The 21,785-nt window shown below is 39.2% G+C and overlaps 1 long non-coding RNA gene across 1 annotated transcript; it reads left to right on the top strand.

Moving 5' to 3' along the window:
* Positions 1–790: 790 nt before the first annotated feature.
* LOC309691896 lies at positions 791–20,470 on the top strand. The gene is made up of 3 exons (XR_014272149.1): positions 791–1,110; positions 7,669–7,707; positions 20,415–20,470. It is a non-coding gene; the product is annotated as an uncharacterized lncRNA (long non-coding RNA).
* The last annotated feature ends 1,315 nt before the right edge of the window (positions 20,471–21,785 follow it).

Genomic DNA, 21,785 nt, shown 5'->3' with positions numbered 1-21,785 from the left:
ATGGTAAAATCTGATTTACTTTATCCAAGAAAAAGCATTCGACTTATCCGCCTAGGCTGCACTGTCAAGTGCAGATCCACTGAGCGCAGCGCAAGCTAGCGAGACAGAAGCTAAGCTCGTTGCAACATGGCAACTGCCTCAACGCTACCCGAAATTGAACCTCCCCCACCCTCATTCAGAACTATTTTGGTCTTCATGTGACGTATGACCCTGAAGGTAAGCGAGTCATGGACAAAAGTAAAACAGTATGTCGGATGTGCCACGCAATGCTCAATTACATTGGTGGGAACTAGTGCGTTAGCGCAGTTAGCTCGTTAACGTGTTGACGCTGTCTAGCCCCATGCACGGGGCGAACCACGGTAGTTGTGGTGTTAAAGTCATTTCAACGAGATTAACGCTGACAGCACTAGTGGGAACATAACAAATATGACTGCACATTTACGCCGACATCATCTTAGTGCAAATACAAGTGGAAGCAGACAAAAACAACAAGCACGCATGCTACATTTCTCTGTAATAAACTCTCTTTTTCCAAAGATGAGTGATTTCTCGATCAGATAGATTTATTTTTTTATGACTTAGTTGTTTCAGCAACATTAAATTTAAAAACTGTACTTTTGAGTTAAAATATAAATGTATAATTTTAATAAATGACAAATTAAAAAGGCATGAACATTTTTTGTATCGAAAAAATATCAAACCGTGACACCAAAGTATCGAACCGAACCGTGAATTTTGTGTATCGTTGCACCCCTAATATATATATATATATATATTAGGGGTGCAACGATATTCGTATCGATATTGAACCGTTCGATACAGTGCTTTCGGTTCGGTACGCATATGTATCGAACAATACAACATTTGCAATTTATTTTATCAACTTTCCTTCTGACGATGCTGTCTGTGTTGAGCGCTCAGTGAATCTGCGTTCGACTACTCCGCCTAGGCTGCACTGTCGAGCGCAGATCCACTGAGCGCTCAACGCAGACAGCATAGTCAGAAGGAAGAGCGCAGGGCAAGCTAGCAAGACACATGGACCTCCCCCACCCTCATTCAGATCTGGCGTTTGGAATTATTTTGGTTTTCATGTGACGTATGACCCTGAAGGTAAGCGAGTCATGGACTAAAGTAAAACAGTATGTTGGATGTGCCACGCAATGCTCAATTACATGGGTGGGAACTAGTGTGTTAGCGCAGTTAGCTCGTTAACGTGTTGGCCATCTAGCCCCATGCACGGGGCGATCGGCGGTAGCTCGTTAACGGAGATTTGCCGTGTTGTGGCGTTAAGGTCATTTCAACGAGATTAACCTGAAAGCACTAGTGGGAACACAACGAATATGACTGCACATTTACGCCGACATCATCCTAGTGCAAAGACAAAAACAAAAGGGCATGCTACTAACTTTAGTCGAGTCATTTAGACAGCTGTTAGCACATGATTCTCCTTATGCTGCTGAGAATATAGCCCAGAAGAAGCGGATAGTATAGCTTTTATTTTGGAAAGAGACATTTCTCTGTAATAAACTCTCTTTTCCAAAGATGAGTGATTCCTCAATCAGATACAGGGCTTGCAATATCGCTAGCCCGACGTCCCGGGGCTAGCGATTTTTTCAGTCGGGCTACCAAAATCTATCTCTTCCCTTCCCGTCGGGCTATTGTAGGAAGGAAAAATATATGTCAATGCTTTTGCATTCTTTCAGAAATGTAGCTGGGTAATTATGTCATTGGCATCGGTGAGCCACTGTCAATATGTGACATATTGAAATCGCGTTTGAATTTGCGCTTGTTTTTTTGCTTTCACTTTGCAATCGTGCGAACTGTGTATAGAGAGCGACAGCACTGATCTGTGAGTGATGATAATTTGTGCACCAATTCCTCTGACATCGTCTTATTAATCGTTAGCTTACTATGCAAACATGACAAGTGAAATCTCCCGCAGCTTAAACATGTGAGAGGTTGATCGCGCAGAGAATCGCTGAGCTTATGTGAGTGCGTGTGTAAAAGCAGCAGGATATATATTTTAGTTCTGCTGAGCCAAATAAGACAGGTCAGGGTGAAGAAGTGACAGCCAAAGAAAAGCTTACCACAAAACGGAAAAGTTATGACAAATCAGACTATAAGGCGAAAAGAAAGTGCAGCTTTATGGTTTCATGGACAAAAGAATTTCTGTGGCTGCGATATGATGAGCTAAATAACCAGGGCTGCACATAAGTGGTCCGCAGGTGCGCATTCGCTGTCAAAATAAAAAACACCCACAAGGGTTAGGGTTAAATTTAAAAACTGTACTTTTGAGTTAAAATATATATTTATAATTTTAATAAATGACAAATTAAAAAGGCATGAACATTTTTTTTTGTATCGAAAAAATATCGAACCGTGACACCAAAGTATCGAACCGAACCGAACCGAACCGTGAATTTTGTGTATCGTTGCACCCCTAATATATATATATATATATATATATATATATATATATATATATATATATATATATACACACACACACACACACACACACACACACAGATAAAGATCATCATTAGTTAAGGCTCTAATTCTAACTCAGCCCGTGCTATACAATTGTTGTTTTTAACAAGTTTTATTCCGAGTCTGAATAACTGGAGACCAAAAAAATAAAAAATTAAAGGAACATTTTGAAAACACATCAGATCTCAATAGGAAAAATCATGCGGGCTATCTGTACTGATATGGACAGGGTAATGTGTGAACAAAAGGATGTCATATTGTTTGATGGAAATGAAAATGATCAACCTACAACAGTTGAATTCAAAGACACTTTGAAAATAAAAGTGAAAGAATTATGTGGTGGACTAGTCCATTTTTCTGATGTTTGCAGCAACTCAGAATTGTACTGAGTAGTCTGTATGCCCCCCAAGTAACTGTATGCATGGCTGACAACAATGGATGGAACATGTTTTCCACCTTCTAGCGTACCTGAATAGATAAACCTGCTTTGTGTGTATCAAAAAATAATTCCACTACACATCAGTACATTTCTTCCTCATACTCTAATCCGTCATTGCAACCATGGCAGTGTTCCCAACTAATCCTGATTAGTAAGTGCTAATTTTTGTGTTTATTTTGAAAATTAAATGACTAAAGTACTAAATGTTACAAAGGTATTAATTTATATAAATAGGATTTGTGTGTGTGTGTGTGTGTGTGTGTGTGTGTGTGTGTGTGTGTGTGTGTGTGTGTGTGTATACACAAGCTTCTTTATATTCATTGTGTGGATACAAATGTCTCTGATCAGTTGTGAGGAGTTTTCTTTGCGCAGTCCTATAGACACTTGCTTGACACAGAGACAGTGCCTCATGGCTTTAAATACATCCTAAGTTAGTTGTCTTCCGTCTTCACCCAGACACACACACACACACACACACACACACACACACACACACAAAGCATTTTAAATTCACAACTTATATCCTATGCTAAATGCAAGGAAATTGCCTTTTCTCGACCACCGTTTTCAACCACCTGTCCTCCACTAAATATTATGTCTATCTTTGACAGACTCCCAGAGAATTACCGATGCAAAAATGCTTCCAATATGAAACCCTTTTCCAGGTTTGTCTTGACCTTGCTCCAGTTAGCCTTTTCAAGAGCATATTTAATAATCTGTTATAAATTCATTGTTGAATTTGACAGTTTTCCTTAAGACTCTAACTGTGAAATTTTAACATAAATACAAAACCAGAGACACTTCTCAGAATTGTATACCTGATTTTTTTATATAGTTTATCGTCAACATTTAGTTCTAAAAAAAATAATTAAAAAGCAATTATTGGCCTTTTCTGGCTTTATTGGACAGGTGTACAGGTGAAGAGTGACAGGAAAGGGAAGCAAAGGGCCGCAGGGCTGACTCAAACCTGGGCAGTCCACTCTCAGGTGTATGGCATATGGGTGCCTGCTCATTTCACTGAGCTAAACCTGCACCCAGCAATTACGATTTTTAATAATTTCATAGAAATCATATAGTGCTGTGGAAAGCATTTGCCTTCCACAGCACTATATTCTCCTGTGGGGAAGGAGGACCCAGGCGCGGAGCTCTGTGTGTAAGCAGTGCGTTTATTTACAGTGCGAAAACAGACAATAAATCCCCGTCCTCTCCCTTCACTCCCGTGTCGTGTCTTCTCTGAAAAGTCCATGTCTTTGTGCTCTCTGCTCCCGTGTCTCAGCACTCCCCGTGCTGGCTGCTGTCTGGCGTTACACACTTCTCCTGGGGAAACCATAGAAGCAGCCGTTAGGACACTTTACAACTGTGGGCACACACACACTAACTTAACTTAACTTATACATATAATAAGTGGAACACCGAACGGTAGCATAGAATCACATATACATATCACAATATAATTTATAACTGCTCAGGGACATTGGACCATGACAAAGTGGGTGACAAGGATGAAGATGTATTTATTTATACACTGTCACAGCTGCAGCAGCAGACCCAAATGCTGGCACTGCCTTGGATGCGAGTGAGCTTTATTTACACGACATGTGCAGAACCTAAAGGAAACCTAAACTGGGGAAGCTACTAAAACAGACTGGAAACCTTAAACCAGAGGACACAGAGAGACTCAGGGAGACAACACAGTGATGAGCACGAGAGGACACACACTATAAATACAAAGAGGGAAACGAGGAAACTACACACGACTGAACCTAATTAACATGACGAAACAGGGAGGATATGAAACTGAACACACTGACATCAGACACGGACCCTTAGAGTAAAACAGGAAATACACAGACTGGACTCAGAGACACGGTACAGAAAACGAACAGAGGGAACACACAGGCAGGGATGACTAAACCCTTGACCGAGGAAGAACAGAACCCGAAACCAAAGAACTAGAAAACCACAACCAGAATACATAACAATAATAATGAACACAAAATGCTGGGTCAAATGACCCAGGACCATGACATATTCTTTCTCTCCAATTGATCTTTTTGAGTTAACTTAAATAATAACTTCCTCCAAACCATCAGTGTGTCTCTTAGACCGCATTCTGCAAGGATACTAAAAGAAGTCCTACGATTAATTAATGCTTAATCTTAAATGTGATCAATCAATCTCTATTAATGAGCTATGTAAAACAGGCCTTTAAGGTGACGGTAAGTAATCTACTACTTATCCATCACTTGACACGGCTGTCTTACCTAATTATAGCCCAATCTCCAACCTTATTGCAAAAATTCTTGAAAGAGTAGTTGTAAAACAGCTAACAGATCATCTGCAGAGGAATGTTTTATTTGAAGACTTTGAAGAAATTTTTTTACTCTGTTTCATTTCATCTGTGCAAACAATTGAAAAAGGCCTGGGTGCTCAGGAAAACCTAAATACACACGTGTAAACTGAATACTAGTTTTACTGCTATTATCATTATTATTAGTAGTAGTAGCAGTGATAGTTGCAATACATTGGGTTGATATATCGTGTGTGTGTGTGTGTGTGTGTGTGTGTGTGTGTGTGTGTGTGTGTGTGTGCGCGTGCGTGCGTGTGTGTGTGCGTGCGTGTGTGTGTTCATAAATGAAATGTTCTGGCATCAGTGTCGTCACTCAAGCTGTATTACTTTTGGCTTCCCCACTATTGTTTCAGTTTCCTCAGTCTGACTGTCTCCTGCTTCTTTGTCTTTCTCACTACAAAAACACATAATTATGCAGAAGGACCTTATTCGAAAAGCGATTTAAGCCATATTTTATAAAGCTTAGAACTGGATGATCATCTTTGCTGTACCATGCACGTTGATTTGACAAGTGGTATTCCATAGTAAATGTAGCTATATCGCCATATCATTTCTTTATCTCATTTATGCAAGTGAAAAATACATATCGATTTAGCCATCAACCCAACCACACTTTCCCTTTTCTTCTCTCCACAACTGCAGTTTACTAATTCCATCTCCTCATTATCTTTCATCAGTGAGCCAAGCTGGTTGAAATTTTGGGGATGGCCTTTGGAGTTCTCATCTCCTCCACTGGCTCACTTTAAACACATACATCATATCAGTTTCAGCCTTTGCCCAGACACACAAGATGCAATTATAGTTTCCTTTGCTCAATCATTTCCTTTATGTATGATAGATGAATCTTATAATTTATGTATAGGCTCAAACCAGAAATTTCTGCATTAAAAATGCTGTGAGTTAAACAACATTGTCAAGCTGTCTCTGTCATCCATCCTAACATCACATTTTTATTCATGAGGTGTGGCAGCTGAGTTTGAAAATGATTTATAAATTAGAGAGTGTGCATTTCAAGACCTTTTTGTTCATTTTAACACTTAAAAACTGCAATAAATGAAAGATATGGCTATATAAACAAAAATAAGTAATCGCCGAAAGATATGTAGATGCATGAATAGCTGCATGAATAAAAGCTTGGAGATTGCTTGGTGTGTAACATATGCATGGATGCGCATAAGAAGGCTCAGAATACCATCTCTACTTAGAGTTTAGTTATGTGGGCTTGATGAGTTCATGTGATCTGAAAATGTGTGAGCGTAATTCACATAAAAATCTCCTGCAGTTGCTCTTCATTCATAATCGGAGAAAAACTCAAAGGGAGTACTTTCTGTTTGATTTAATTCCCGGAGAGGACAGTGTTTTACATAACCACACATGCAAGATTTGTGTGGAATGTTTCGAAATTTAAACCGGAGCTTTCCCAGCTTAGTAGCCATCTGCCATGTCACGTCCTTTTCCTCTGTTGTTATTGTTAGCTTCTCTACAGTTCCACGGTATGCTATTAGAACTACCAAGGAACACATTTAATGAATCCCTGACCCATACATCTTTTCAGCCATTTCATTCTAACTGGTTCTAAAACATTAATGAGTTAAAATGGCCACAGACTCACCTAAACCCTTTAAAATTCATCTAAATCAAGAGGCTAAAAAGAGGTAATTTCTCAAGGTGAGAGTACTATGAACAAGTGAATGTTCATAAAGGATTTTCTTTATTACTAAATCATTTGACAAATCTAATGCTTTTCTTAAGCATTGCTCTGCTAATACTCGACAATCACATGTATGTTCAGATCTCACAATGTTTTTAGATTTGAGAAATGTTTTATGTTTAAGTTTTGTTCCATGTTTTATTCCTCTGGAAAGTTAATATTTTCACTGGTCACACTTTATAAGAATGTCACTCTATTAAGCATTAGTAAAGAATTGTATCGTACTGTCTCTACAGGTTTGTGCTGTAGAGATTTGTGCTAGAATAATGATGAGTGAGGCTGGGTGTTTTTTTTTCTCCGTGTTTGTTATCTGCTCAGCGAGCTGTGTTTTATCCTTTGACACCCAGGCTTGAGGTGGAATGTAGATCCCGATCAGAATGAATGAAGAGAAGTCCCTGAAGCAAATACATTTTCTTGGTGTTGGTGACCCTATACACAACATGAGAAAAATAAAACCTCTAAACACATTTTATCTAATGTTGTATATGTATGTTGTTATCATTTATTTTCTACCCTCATTATTCAAGTCTGATCTTCATTTGTATATTCCATTGTTAAGTCTTCAGTTATTGTTAATTTCTGTTACTGGGGCTGGTGGGTTTTCTTTAGTTAGATCTCTTTTGTATGTCTATCTTCTGATCTGTCTATCATGTCTCCATTTGTGCTTTTGTCTTTCAGTGTTCCCCTGTCCAGTCCATCTGCCTTGCCATATGTCAAGTAAATCTCTGCTGAGTTGTCTTCCCCTTTTATTGCTCTAATGGCAATTGTCTTTGCCCAAGCTGATAGTGACAAAACAGTACTTGTTGCATGTATGCCTTTAGGAATGTTCAGTTACAAAAATGCCAAAACGTCTTCTTCACACACGGTGTGAGTTAATTACAAGGTTAATTATGGAGTTGCACAGGGTTCTGTCCTGGGGCCAATTCTATGTGCATGCTTCCCTAAGGCAGTATCATTAAAAGGGATATGCATTTTCATTCCTGTGCAGAAAATACCTAACTTTATCTATCTATGAAGCCAGATGGCACACATCAAACTTTAGTTTAAGTCATAATTTAGGCATATAAGTTCTTTTAGTTGATTCAGTTGAGAGTTGCTTTCTTGACATCAAGTGCTACGTGTGTTCATATTGTTAATCTTCTTTTCCTCCCAAGAGTTGGCATTTTATGCGAAACAGCAACCACACGAGGCTCACCCTTCCCACCCTGTTTGTTGAGAGTCGTTGCGTGGGCGACCGTGGCGCTGGGGGTTGTGAAGTGCATCTGTAACCGGAAGGTTGCTGGTTTGATCCCCGGGCTCTCTGTCCTGGTCGTTGTGTCCTTGGGCAAGACACTTTACCCTACCACCTACTGGTGTTGGCCAGAGGGGCCGATGGCGTGATATGGCAGCCTTGAATCTGTCAGTGTTAATTTCAAACTTGTCTGCCTTTCTACACAACTTAAGACATTCTCACTGGCTCTCATGTCTTCAGAACATTTTTTGCTTGTTTTTATTCGTTGACATGTTGATACATTTCATCATTTTTTTCCCCTCTTTCATTAGCTTTTATTTAGTTGTCTTTTTTTAATTCAGTTGAATTAAGTAAGTCAGTTGAATTTGTTCACCTGAACCTAGCATTTTCAGTGAGAGAAACATTTCATCACTCATCCAAATGACTTCTTCAGTCTCACCTGACTGCAGGTTTCTCCAACCTAATAAGCACTACATTTGCATAATTACTGAAACTAGGACCACTAGACTGGTACTGTCAGCTTTGGCTGCAGTAATGCGGCAAATCTAGCGCCGAGTCGCTAACGGAGATTTGCCTTGTTAATGCGGTTATGGCGTTAACATCATTTTAACGAGATTAACGCTGACAGCACTAATATAACCGAATCAAGCTAAATATGGGCATTCTGTAATAAGGTGGTCAATCATGGAGGGGCTCACATGAGAGATATATTACCAATCACCTTCATATGATTGCTTTCATGACTCACAGCCTTGGCCAGTCCCTTGAAATGTATACCGGAGAGACAGAATGCAGGAGAATAAAGCAGCATAGGCCTAAAGCCTCTCATTGAGATAATTGACTTGATTGGCTACAGATATGGAGCCACGTCCTCTACATGGCTGGGGTCTACCACACGAGGAAAGTTCTCAGGTGCAGCCTTTGCAAAGCTGCCCCTGATAAAACCCAGCACATAACAGCAGGGTATAAAATGCTAGCAGGCAGGGCTTATAGAAAGTCATAATCAAGTAAGTGGCTTGCAGTGTACACAGAAACATCTGTGCTGATTATAGCTTGAAAATCCTGCAGATTAATTAATTAATTATGTGACATGAGCCAAGTTGTGAATAAAGGCATGGGTCATTATCACCAGATTTGCATTTATTAATTTTTGTGTTCCTGGTGTTTTATGTTTGCTTTTTCTGACAGGTGCAGAAGTTGGCAACACAGTTTGCTTTTCTAGTTGTGCTCATTTGTATGTATTATTGTAGGGTCTACCTTACAATGTAATGCACCTTGAGGCGACTGTTGTTGTGATTTGGCGCTATATAAATTAAATTCAATTGAACTGAATTATCATTTTATTATATTTTTGTCACGGCTGGGGCAGCAGTCATGTGGAGGTAAGAATGAGGATCCAAATAGCAGACAGTGGCGGAAGTGAGTGAGTTTATTTACAGTGAAAAATAACCAAGGCGATGGCAGAACTGAACATAAACCTAAACTGGGAAAAACTAATAATAACAAAACACAAAACCATAACTCACGAAGGTACACAGGAAAGACACAGAGAAAGCAGGGCAGAGAAACACAGACTAATGCAGACGACGTGGCAAGGAACACAGGCAGGCACACACTATAAATACACACAAGGTAATGAGGGAATGACACAGATGAACCTAATTAGACACAACGAGTCACAAATCTTCAAAGTAAAACAGGAAACATCCAGACTATTTTACAACACAAACTCGGGGACACGAACAGAGCACAGAGGAAAGACACAGGTAGGGCTGATAAAACACTAAAGCACTAAACACAAGAACCAAATCCTAAGAACTAATACAAAATAAGAATTAACACAAAACATAAGATGATACCAAAAATGAACACAAAACGCTGGGTCAACGAGCAGGATCATGACAATTTTCCACTACTTTTTCTTTTTCCCCCGTCTGTCCTGCATTAGCCATTTACCACATATAATGTAATAACTGAAATAAAACAAATTTAAATGAATAATAGAATAGAATATCAGTTTATTGTTATTGTACATGTATAATGAAATTATGGTTGCTCCACACCAGCTCTGCAGGAATAAAATATAAATAGTCAGACAGCAGGAATAAATAAAAAATATGTGCAGTCAAGTGGAATATATACAAACTAGAAGAATATATATAAAGGAAGAGAAAGGCACACAATAGAAAAGGCACAAATTGGAGAACAAAGTGTTTGGAAGTAGTGTAAGAAATAAACAGATAAAAGATTCACATGAATAAGAGGAGCCTATAGAGATTTTATATATTTGTTCTTGGAAAAGCAAAGTGTGTTTGGCACCACAATGCATTCAGATGCATGTAATTGCTAAAACTGACAGAAAGGACAAGATTTAAAAAGAAAAAGAAAAAAAAGGAAATATGCAACGGTGTGAGAACAATATAGGAGAAATATTTTTGTTAGAGACATATTTATACAGTGGGGCAAAAAAGTATTTAGTCAGCCACCGATTGTGCAAGTTCCCCCACTTAAAATGATGACAGAGGTCAGTAATTTGCACCAGAGGTACACTTCAACTGTGAGAGACAGAATGTGAAAAAAAAATCCATGAATCCACATGGTAGGATTTGTAAAGAATTTATTCGTAAATTAGGGTGGAAAATAAGTATTTGGTCACCTCAAACAAGGAAAATCTCTGGCTCTCACAGACCTGTAACGTCTTCTGTAAGAAGCTTTTCTGTCCCCCACTCGTTACCTGTATGAATGGCACCTGTTTGAACTCATCATCTGTATAAAAGACACCTGTCCACAGCCTCAAACAGTCAGACTCCAAACTCCGCCATGGCCAAGACCAAAGAGCTTTCGAAGGACACCAGGAAAAGTATTGTAGACCTGCACCAGACTGGGAAGAGTGAATCTACAATAGGCAAGCAGCTTGGTGTGAAAAAATCAACTGTGGGAGCAATCATCAGAAAATGGAAGACATACAAGACCACTGATAATCTCCCTCGATCTGGGGCTCCACGCAAGATCTCATCCCGTGGGGTCAAAATGATCATGAGAACGGTGAGCAAAGATCCCAGAACCACACGGGGGGACCTGGTGAATGACCTGCAGAGAGCTGGGACCAAAGTAACAAAGGTCACCATCAGTAACACACTACAACGGCAGGGAATCAAATCCCGCAGTGCCAGACGTGTACCGCTGCTGAAGCCAGTGCATGTCCAGGCCCGTCTGAAGTTTGCCAGAGAGCACATGGATGATACAGCAGAGGATTGGGACAATGTCATGTGGTCAGATGAAACCAAAGTAGAACTTTTTGGTATAAACTCAACTCGTCGTGTTTGGAGGAAGAAGAATACTGAGTTGCATTCCAAGAACACCATACCTACTGTGAAGCATGGGGGTGGAAACATCATGCTATGGGGCTGTTTTTCTGCCAAGGGGACAGGACGACTGATCCGTGTTAAGGACAGAATGAATGGGGCCATGTATCGTGAGATTTTGAGCCAAAACCTCCTTCCATCAGTGAGAACTTTGAAGATGAAACGAGGCTGGGTCTTCCAACATGACAATGATCCAAAACACACCGCCCGGGCAACAAAGGAGTGGCTCCGTAAGAAGCATTTGAAAGTCCTGGAGTGGCCTAGCCAGTCTCCAGACCTCAACCCCATAGAAAATCTGTGGCGGGAGTTGAAAGTCCGTGTTGCTCGGCAACAGCCCCAAAACATCACTGCTCTCGAGAAGATCTGCATGGAGGAATGGGCCAAAATACCAGCTACTGTGTGTGCAAACCTGGTAAAGACCTATAGTAAACGTTTGACCTCTGTTATTGCCAACAAAGGTTATGTTACAAAGTATTGAGTTGTATTTTTGTTATTGACCAAATACTTATTTTCCACCCTGATTTACGAATAAATTCTTTACAAATCCTACCATGTGAATTCATGGATTTTTTTTTCACATTCTGTCTCTCACAGTTGAAGTGTACCTCTGGTGCAAATTACTGACCTCTGTCATCATTTTAAGTGGGGGAACTTGCACAATCGGTGGCTGACTAAATACTTTTTTGCCCCACTGTATAATTGTTACATTGTGTAGATCTTTGTGTCGAGCTATTGCTAATATGTTGTCTGCTGCCGAGACTCAATATTACGGTTTGTAGTTATATTAGGATGTTTCTCATCATATTCTTTGATGATAGTAAAGATTTTCTTTTTCTGGGATTAGATGACAGAGGATGCAGTTGTAAAAAAAAGTTATGATCTAATGTTTCTTCAAACTGTATTTCAAGCAGCTGTCATGGTAAATGGTAAATTGACTGCAATAACTGAGCTCTCAAAGTGCTGTATACAACTTGCCCCATTCACACAAGCACTTTTTCAATGCTTTTCCTAAACAAGTGCTTTCTATGAGATTTGGTGTGTGCTCATCTTTATTTATTTATTTAGTGGCTTATATTTAATATTTAGATTGTATTGTGATTGATACTGCAGCAAATTTCCAGAAGAGTTGTACAGCATGTGTTGCTGTTTGAGGAAATACTCAATCATGTCTATGTTTAATCACCACTGAGAAAGGTAGCTGATGATATCAGGTTAAGGTTGATAGGACATGAATTGAGTTCTGATGGCAAAGGAGATGCCTTTGACTTCTCCTCCTCCTCCTCCTCTGTCAGGTCAGACGGTCTTGCGCTTCTCGTTGAGCACAATCAATACACACACCAGTTTTTCAACCACTTTTCCCTCTCCTATTCACTCTGGTTGATGTACAGCCATAGCCAAAATGTTTCCCTGTGGCATGAATGCCAAAATTGAATTTTCATTTCTGTGCCACTAAAGGTTTTTGAAACATATGAAATACTTGTGATTATTTGTTGCTATATCAAAGAAACACAAAGAGCATGAAACACAAACTCATGCCACTGTCTTTTGGTCATGACTGGAATCTCGCTGGAATTCTGCTGTGGATTGTCCTCCCATAAATCACAAATGTGATGGCAGATACAGTCTGTTGGAAGATATGAGATGTTTTAGGTGTAATTGGCTTGTATTTGGTAGACTTGGAATTATTAGTGTGGGCAGGAACCAAATACATTTGTTGCTCAGTTTAGGAGATCATAGCACCATTACATCTTACAATTTGTTCAAAAGACACCTTGGATTACAGTATGGTATATATCATGATGGATTAGATGAGTTTTAAATGCCACTGTTTAAGTACACACACACACACACACACACACACACACACACACACACACACACACACACACACACACACACACACACACACACACAATTAAAATGAGATCAAGACTCTTTTCTACCCCTCAAGCCAAGGTCAAGACTTAATCATTTTTACCTCAGCACTCCAATTTCCTGTTTTTGCCCTCTGAGGCTACACTAATTTCTTGTTACTTATTACGTATCACTTGTTCCTGAACCCTCAACCCATCCCACTCTCTTTCTGTCTCACACATTCTGAAAGCATAGCTTAGTCTGACTGACAGTATCACTGTGGTGTGTCTATTTAAAGTACCCGAACTGAGTGAGTTATCTCTGCTGGGGCATTGGTGCTAATGAGCATTTGGTGATTTCTGAAAATACTCATTCACCTCCACACAGGAACACCAACACACATGCACACAAAGAAAAAACCCCATACAGCATGTAAGGCTGTCAGTCAGGAGTTAGTTGTGGTCAGAGGGCTTTCAGGATACAGTTCAATTAAATTGTTGCTAAATGATGGTAGTGCTTATCACATGTACTATCATCCATGTTGATATGAAATTGTACTTGGTGCTGGTGGAGGTTCGGCTATCAGAATGGCTTTGCATGTGACTGACTCAAATTTAAAACTGTAGCCCTTTATTTGTAATGAAATGGTGCTTATCAAATATGCTATCATCCATGCAAGTACAAATATGTGCTTTTTAAGCACTGAGATCTACCAAAGACATTTTGGAAGAACAGAGGAAAAGAGCATTATCTAATTGAAGTTATTTGTATGCTTGAACAAATGCTTCTTATTTATCCAATTTAATGATCTTAATCATGGTTTTATTCTACAGTTTAAAAGGTGCACTTCATTTGGAAATTGGCCATTTCTCCCATTAGATCACAAAGTTAAATCTGCAAGGAAAATTAATTCCGTTCAGTTTTATTGAGATATTATTGCTATTATTGAGAAGTTTTTGGCAGTTTTCAATCGAAAAGTCTACAAAATCTGGAGGGGAGTGACAGGAGGAGATTTTATTTTTTTATGACATTAATAGAGCTGTGGACTGTGAATTGGTTCAACATCAAGATAAGACTGTCACAGCAGAAGTCTGACCTATGATGACAATGATGAGTTGTCAAAGGAAGAACATTCAACCGTAAGTTCTTTTTGGTTTTGTTTAGTTTTTTGCAACATTTGAGTGACCTAAAATCGATAATAATAACTCCAACAAAATCAAAACAAAACAAAGGAAATAAATTTTAAAAACTGGATATGCCGATTAAACCAGCATTAATTGTTTTATGTAGTCTTGTCTATTAGTAGGAAAGGGGACAAAAATCGTGGACAAAAAAATATTATGGTTTGATTGGGCTTTGTGAGCTCCTGAACATTTGAAGTAATGATAAAACGTAGAAATTTCTGAAATTACTGTCTTAAAACATTGCAGACAAAATATAAGAGCTGCTTGGCTATTTGTAGTTTCTGTGGAAAAGTTACATCTAAAAATGATATTACAGTTGATATAATCAAAAATGTGGGTTGTAATTACAAAACCAGTTTTACAATTGTATTTTGACTCCTGGTTTATATCAAAAATGGTATCATAGGATGGATGTAGCCAAATCCTTTTGGCCATTACCGTCTATTGGTGTTGGTGAAACTGGAGGTAATGGCTGAATGGGGCTCTGACAGAGAAACCTGGGGACACTGCTTAACTGGGACCATACATACTTTACTAAATGAACATCATGTTATGTCAAAGAGCTTGCCAATTCTTGGCCATTAGAAGATGCAAGGTTAAGGCACTTTAACATTGGCTTCATTTTCCAGGCCCAGAAACTTTGTCAGTTTTAATTTTAGTTGAGGATTTAGATGTATGTGAGCCATTTTGACTTTATTGTTTTGATTGGCGACTAGTCACTCAAAAATGCACATAAACTAAGAGGAATTAAATTGATTTGTACTAAAATTCAATTCAGTTTTAATTATAGAGAGACAGAGAGGGAAGACAGGATAAAAGATATGCTGTAGAACCAGAGATTGACCAGAGAGCCAGAGATTAATAACAAGTATGACTCACTGCAGAGAGGTCTATTAACACATAGTGAGCGAGAAAGGTGACTGAAGCAAAAATACTCAATGCATCAGTGGGAATCCCCCAGCAGCCTATTGCAGCATAAGTAAGGGAGGAATCAGGGTCACCTGATTTTAGCCTAATCTTAAAAGTAGGGACGGTGTCTGTCTCCCAAATCCAAACTGGGAAGTCTCTGCCTCCCGATCTACTTTTAAATACTCTAGGACCAAAAGTAAGCCTGCAGTGCCAGAGAGAAGTGCTCTAATGGGGTGATATGGTACTATAAGGTCATTAAGATAAGATGGGGCCTGATTATGTAAGACCTTGTATGTGACAAGCAGGATTTTGAATTCAATTCTGGATTTAACAGGGAGCCAATGAAAAGAAGCAATATAGGAGAAATGCGCTTTCTCTTTCTAGTCCCTGTCAGTACTTTTGCTGCAGCATTTTGATTTAACTGAAGGCTTTTCAGGGAGTTTTTAGAACACCCTGATAATAATAAATTACAGTAGTCCTGCCTAGAAGTAATTGTGAGGCCTTGTGAGTTTAGATACAACCATGAAACCATTATCAAGAGAAATAATGCACATTTACAGACACACAAAGCATCAAAGTTTATTTGAGAGCCAGTGAAGGCAAGTGAAATAAAACCTTGCCACAGGGCATGACTGTATTAAAATATACATATATATAAAGTGTGCATATACATACACAAACAGTAAAGATGGAGGAAGCCAGCCCAAATGTACGTTATACTCGCACACCCACATAGTGAAACACATACAACAGAGAATGGATTCTGTCAGAATGTACAATCTATTCTGCAGCCGTGGCCTGAGGCAAGGCCGTTAAGAAGACAAATGGAGGGAAAGAGTAAAAAAAAAGTAAGTAAAAAAAGCATCACCCTCACACCCTTTATAACACACACACAGAGCAATCTTCTACACATTAGTTGGGTCCATGGTCCAGTGCCTCCCTCCACCGCATCCAGAAGCTGTTGTTTATCTTGTCGAGACATAATCCCTCCTTTTTAAGGGCCAGGTAAAAAACATGGTTTTGGATCCTTCGGATAGTTTCTTCCATCATAAGAAATCTATAGTGGGTGAATTTTTTATTCCTCATCCATATGGATACTAGTGAGGCTTAAAACTTGAGGCATCTCTGCTTTTTACTGACAAGTGTACCAACACAGGCACACTTCTCATCTGTATCCTGCAACCTCATTTTACCTCAGCCACTCCTGGCAAAATCTGGCCAAGAAGTAGGTTTTATTAAAGACCGCTCTTTTACTCACATAACTTTCTCTTTGCTTTGTACAAGGAGCCTTAACATCCTAAGACCCGAACTATTTCATGGCATGCATTTTTAATTTCTCTTTGCAATGGGATTTTTTTTTTTATGTGATTTTGTTTCTGAGAAAAATGAGATCCACATATGAGGACATTCGCTTTAAATTTCGGTAGAACAGTGGCAGCATAACGTCCTCCTAAGTGGATATCAGGCCCTTGTAGATCGAAATTTAGTATTTGGTCTAGACAACCGAAAATGTGATGTCCACATATGTGGACGCCCGGTCCTAGGAGGTTAAAGGTGCTTCTTTAACAATTTTGCATATAACAAGATGTGCAAAGATTGGCTCCCATTTTCAGAATCAGAATACTTTAATGATCCCCAAGGAAATTATATGGGTTACAGCTGCTCCAAGAAAATTTAACAGTAACAGACTAAACTAATTAAATACAACAATACAAATTTTACAAGTCTAAGAAATAGCTCTAATATATATACAAATATATATGACTGACATTTAATTCTCTCCTGTAAAACTTTGTCATTTGTTATTTTACTGTAGAGCATGTGCAAAAGGGTGTAACTATTGCAGCGTGTACTGTGCATTAGATTGAGGAGTTGTACAGAGAGATAGCAAGAGCCAGGAATGATTTCCTGTGTCGTTCAGTGGTGCATTTTGGTTTTCTTCTGTACTATTGCCATACATGATTGCCAGTATGTAGAAGTAATAGTAATCCATAACGCTTTAATATTTCAGTGCAGCAGTTGATTAAATCTGCTTGTTGTTTGTGAAATAATAATACCATTTCCCATACACAGCCTAACAGTCTTTTGTCTCTCCAGCATTCTCTTCATATTCTTTTGTTCTACTTCTGCGCATTGTGGAATGTAGCGAGAGAAGAAAACAGAAAGAAAGAAAATCTTTTGTGGTGGCATTTTTCTCTCATTCCTCCCAGGCATATTTATAACGGAGTGGAGCTTTGAAAGCAAATTAGGCTCTTTTTAAGAATAACGGGGCACAAGTCTTTTGTATTGCAAGGTCACATCTAATTTGATATGGGAGCAGTTTTAAATATTCATCTATGACCCCAGGTCTTCTCCTCTCTAGCAGTGGGTACTAACAGCCACTATCAATGACAGCAGCTAACAATGCTGGCTTCAGGCAGTCAGACTGGGAAACGGAGGAATAAACGCGCCATTTGACTTGTGTTCCGTTGAGGAGAAAAATCCCCTTCGCATTTGAACAGGTGATATTTATCAACTCACTGAAAAAATTTTTCGCCTCACTGAAGTAGTAATTTGCATGTAAATTTGAGGAGCTGCTTCACAGCCAATTAAAAACTGCACAAGGAGTGTGTTCTTTTATTAATAGTTTACTATTAGCAAGAGGATTTTACAGGTCCTGGCTGGCTCTTGGTGGATGCATAAACATCACAAAGGGTTTAGAACATCCAATGTGGATCTCAGAAGTAACATTATCTTGCTATAAGCCCTGCTGAATTATTGGAATTGCTCTTTCATTAGCTTAAGCTTTTCTATCTGTTCTATCAGTCTGTCTCTATCCTGGTATATGGTGAATTTGGGTACAACTTTACTCAACTCAAATTCAAGTTCGAATTTCTTTTCTTCTTTAGTTTATTAATTCTCCATCCGTTGATCAATCAATCAGTGTAAAGTACTGAGATTTATACAGCACTTTTCCAGACATACTGAGAGCTCAAAGTGCTTTAGACTACATGTCACATTTTAGCCATCACTTTATTAGAAAAAGAAGTGAAGTCCAGATCTCAGCTGGTTTAAAATGCTGTGGTGAGACCTTAAGAGAGCTGTGCACAAATGAATGCTTATAATTCTCACTGAACTGAAGCAAAGTTGTATATTGGGTTAACACTCCTCTAAAACAGTGTGAGACATACAGAAACTAAGTGTGGTTCTACAAGCTTTTCAGTCGTATGCAAGGCATGGCTGGTAATCTGGTATACCAGGTATCTATTTACATTGGATCACCCAATCAAATCTCTTAATGCTACTGCCCCATTCTCTACCTTCGCGCACCTTCACACAGCCTCCTGTAAAGAAAGAATGCTTTCAAGAATGGAAGTGTTAATCATTTATTTTCATCAGTCAACAAAATGCAGTGAATGAACAAAAAGGAAATCGAAATCAAATCAATATTTGGTGTGACCACCCTTTGCCTTCAAAACAGCATCAACTCTTCTGTGGATGTAGGCTTCCTCACATCCATCAGGGCTCTGTGGGGGCCATTCCATCACTTGCAGTACTTCTTGTTCTTCTTCACGCTGAAGGTGGTTCTTAATGACTTTGGCTGTTTGTTTGGAGTTGTTGTCCTGCTGCAGAATACATTTTACAACAAATTGCATGTCTTTGGATTGTGGGAGGAAGCTGGAGTACTTAGTGAGAAACCCACGCAAACACTGAGAGAACATGCAAACTCCACACCATAAGTCCTCAAGCCAGGTGCTGGATTTGAACTCAGGACCATCTTGCTGGAACATCTGAATGTTTTCATTTTAACTTTTATTAATGTTGCTGTTGTTTTGTTGTTTCTCTGTTGAGTCTGGTTATTTGTTGTTTTTCATTGCTGTTTCTTTGTTGACCCATTTCAGTCCAGTTTCAATTTAATTTTATGTACATGGTGCCAAATTACAAGATCATTTGCCTCAAGATTTATGATGTGAAGTGTCTACTAAAATACAACAGAGAAAATCTTAACAATGAAAAAAATTCCAATGAGCAAACACTTGGAGACAGTGGGAGGAAAAACTCCATTTTAACAGAAACCTCCAGCAGAACCATGTCTCAACCTTTCTCTTCATATTCTTCAACCTGTCTCATTATCAGGCTGTGCACAAAACTCCATTACAGTGTCTCCTGGCTTAGAAACACCACACTTTGGTTTATTATAAATGGACTCCAACACACCAGGCATAATTTTGCCCATGACTTGCTCTGAAACAGAACTCTCCATCTCATTTACAGCGAGTTCAGGTAAACAACAACATACAGTCTTGAAAGCAGCTGAAAGGGAAGCACTAAGATTCACAAAGTGAAAAAAATGGAAGTTAGACTCTAATTTACCTAGTAGACCTCGTGATGACACCCCCCACTCTGTCCTGCTGCAGGGTGTAACAGTCACAATGGTGTGGTGTCTCTTTAATGTAACATAAGTCAAGGGGTTATGAGGTCATTAGTGTGCACCACTGCCCTCTCTGTGATTTATGGGAACAACATGCTTGCACGTGAGTACATGGAGAAAGATGGACTTTATATGTTTTACCCCTCCAGAACCCTTTGCAACGTTACAGGTTGTATGAACACTGTCTGTCATGTTTGATAAGCAGCTGCCGTTCAGCCGGGCTTTGTATGGTTGATGAAGAAAATGTGCATTAAAGGATACGCAGTGGAATTCCCAGTACCAGTGTGATCGTGTATTCTTCCTACTATCCAGCTAAGGTTTCTACCACCTCCTCTCAACCACTGAACACAACCCAAAGTTACAAGGGGAGGGGGGGCACAGGGAGCTGTGAGGGCGATGCGGAGGTGTGCCAAGAGAGGCAGGTGTGTGTGCTCAGCCTAATGATCTTTTTCCTCTCTCTGTGCTTTTAGTGACAGCGGAGTTGGAGGAGCAGTTGGTAGCAGCAGCTAAGGAGTGCCTGTTTCCTGAGTGCTCTGTACCAAAGCAACAGAATCAGCTGCTGAGTGTTAAATAAAGCCTGCTTGAGCATGGAAAGACTGTTTGTGTGGGGTCCATTCTTCACAGTGACATGTGAATCTGAATGTTATGTTGATACAGTGTGTAAATAGTTAAAAAGAAAAAGAAAAAGCCCACCAAACTATTCTATTTCAGTGCTAATTGCACTTTTATGAGAATGTTTTAGTCCTGCTTTATTGAAACTTTTATCAGCCGGTATTGCTTCCTTTACGTTAAAAACCTAACGGTATTGCAAAGGTGTGATGCAAAGTGGCAGGCACCACTTAAGGTGAACACTCTAGAATTTGAGGGTTTTAAGCAAGGCTCGGTCAATTCTTGATGAGTTATAATAATAATAATAATAATAATAATAATAATAATAATAACGGATTGCATTTATATAGCGCTTTTCAAGGCACCCAAAACGCTTTACAATTCCACTATTCATTCACTCTCTCATTCACACACCGGTGGAAGCAGCTACAATTGTAGCCACAGCTGCCCTGGGGCAAACTGACAGAAGCGAGGCTGCCATATCGCGCCATCGGCCCCTCTGGCCATCACCAGTAGGCGGTAGGTGAAGTGTCTTGCCCAAGAACACAACGACCGAGACTGTCCGAGCCGGGACTCGAACTGGCAACCTTCCAGTTACATCTGCCAACTCTTGAGCCACGATCGCCCAATAGACGAAACCGTATATTAGTGATCATTGTAGAAAAATAGAATTGTAATTTTACAGTCAAAGTTGTTCAAAGTATGAAAGTATCAAAGACACTCAAGTCTCTCAATGTTACAGAGAATCAGAAAGGTAGAAAAAGCTGGAGGGAGTTGATTCAACTTGTTTCTGTGGAAGTGAAATCATAGAAGCTTATGAATATGGAACTATGTAATTAATGATTCTAGTTTTTGGTTGGACTTTAGAGGGAAGACATAAGTTATGTGATTTATTTTTTCAGAAAAAATATATTTTTTCTACCTTTTGCTCTCACCTTGTTCAGAAAATTTCCGATTAGATTTTTTTCTTTCAAGTTTCTGAGTTTTGTCTTTGCCGTCTCTTACATTACTCTTCAGATTCTGCCACATGCCAGAAATCCTTCCAGGTCTCCATGTTTTTAATATGAACAGTGACCCTAATATAGCAACATATGAACCAATAGCAGAAATACAAAAATGCAATGTAAATCCACATCAGAAACACATTTGCACATATATGATGGAATAGTAGGCACTAAGAGGCTGTGTTTATGCAGATTTCACAGCACAAGGTAATTTTAGTTTTCATTTTG

Source organism: Aulonocara stuartgranti (assembly GCF_965226115.1).
Source record: "Aulonocara stuartgranti genome assembly, chromosome: 17".
In the NCBI taxonomy this organism is placed as follows: Eukaryota; Metazoa; Chordata; class Actinopteri; order Cichliformes; family Cichlidae; genus Aulonocara; species Aulonocara stuartgranti.
Note: the sequence above shows the minus strand (reverse complement) of the source record. Positions and strands in the feature narration are given on the sequence as shown.